The sequence below is a fragment of the Theropithecus gelada genome, unplaced genomic scaffold (genome assembly GCF_003255815.1).
Source record: "Theropithecus gelada isolate Dixy unplaced genomic scaffold, Tgel_1.0 HiC_scaffold_10026, whole genome shotgun sequence".
Lineage (NCBI taxonomy): Eukaryota > Metazoa > Chordata > Mammalia > Primates > Cercopithecidae > Theropithecus > Theropithecus gelada.
In genome coordinates this window covers 1-1,627 of record NW_020251551.1, presented here as the reverse complement: position 1 = coordinate 1,627, position 1,627 = coordinate 1, and the positions used below count along the sequence as shown (strand labels likewise).

Below are 1,627 nucleotides of genomic sequence, written 5' to 3'. Positions count from 1 at the left end.
GGCAAGATGGTTGGAGAGCTTCTTAACGTTTCCCAAGGCCTCTGGATCTAGCTGGGCGATGCTAAGCCTCTGCAAGTCACTGGCCAATAATCACATGTGCTCTTCGCCATCCACTGGCACAGTGAGAAAGATCTCTTTGCTGTGGGCAAGAGGATGCCATTTCCTGAGATGTTGTAAATCCGCTCTCCTGTGGCAGGAGTGTGCAGGCCAGGGATCATGAAGACCCTCAAGTCAAACCTGGGTGTCAGGCCTGGAGTTGGTTTCACTATGGACACGTCTAATCGGGCCAAAGCTGTGGTAACAGTGATGGCACAGCTTGACTTTTCCCTCCTGCCTTTTCCTTGTACAGACTGAGTTCTCTTCTTGGATGGAGGACACCTTTTGACTCTTGCAGTTTGAAGATTCTTATGTTTATTTTCTTCTTCTTCCTCTTCCACTATCATTTCATCTACTTGTATCACCTTTCGTGTTTTAGCAGGTTTCAGGGGTGTCTGAATAGCTTCCATGGTTAGTTTGTCAATTTTGGTGATATCCAGGTCAGCTGCTGCTGCCTCTTCCAAGCTTTGTTTCCTCCAAGGGAGAAATAATCGAGCCATTCATCTTTGCGCAATGCCTCGGGGAGCTGCAGGATCCGGATGTTGTAGAGTTTATCTACCTCCTTAAAGAGGTTCTGCCTGTCTAACTCAACTTGCTTGATTCGTATTTCCACTTCACGGTCAAAGTCTTTAACAAAGGAGGTAAGCTTCCACCTCCCTAAGGAGTTGGTCTTGGCTACACAACTGCTGCCCTTCCTAGGAGCCATGGTGCTCAGTGGAGGCTGCCGGAAGCAACAGATACGGGCAGGAAAGCAAACTCTTCTCCAATTTTAAATCAAGTAGTTTTACAGTTCTTTTTTTTGTTTGTTTTTGAGACGAAGTCTTGCTGTGTTGCCCAGTTGGAGTGCAGTGGTGTGATCTCGGCTCACTATAACCTCCACCTCCCAGGTTCAAGTGATTTTCCTGCCTCAGCCTCCCAAGCAGCTGGGATTATAGGCACGCACCACCATGCCTGGCTAAATTTTTTTTTTTTTAGATGGAGTTTTGCTCTTGTTGCCCAGGTGGGAGTACAACGGTGCGATCTCGGCGCACCGCAACCTCCGCCTCCCGGGTTCAAGCAATTCTCCTGTCTCAGCCTCCTGAGTAGCTAGGATTACAGGCATGCACCACCACCTCCAGCTAATTTTGTATTTTTAGTAGAGGCAGGGTTTCTCCATATTGGTCAGGCTGGTCTCGAACTCCCAACCTCAGGTGATCCGCCCGCCTCAGCCTCCCAAAGTACTGAGATTACAGGCATAAGCCACTGCACTGAGTCTAATTTTTCTATTTTTTTTTTTTTTTTTTAGTAGAGAAGGGGTTTTGCCATGTAGGCCAGGCTGGTCTTGAACTCCTGACTTCAGGTGATCTGTCTGCCTCAGCCACCTAAAGTGCTGGGATCACAGGTGTGAGCCACCGCACCCAGCATTTTTTTTATTTTTTTTGAGACAGAGACTCATTCTGTTGCCCAGGCTGGAGTGCAATAGTGCAATCTCGGCTCACTGCAATGTCCACCTCCCAGGTTCAAGTGATTCTCCTGCCTCAGCCTCCTGAGT

General features: G+C 48.2%; 1 pseudogene; it reads right to left on the bottom strand.

Moving 5' to 3' along the window:
* Positions 1 to 6: 6 nt before the first annotated feature.
* On the bottom strand, positions 7 to 802 carry LOC112616817 (annotated as a pseudogene).
* Between the last annotated feature and the right edge of the window lie 825 nt (positions 803 to 1,627).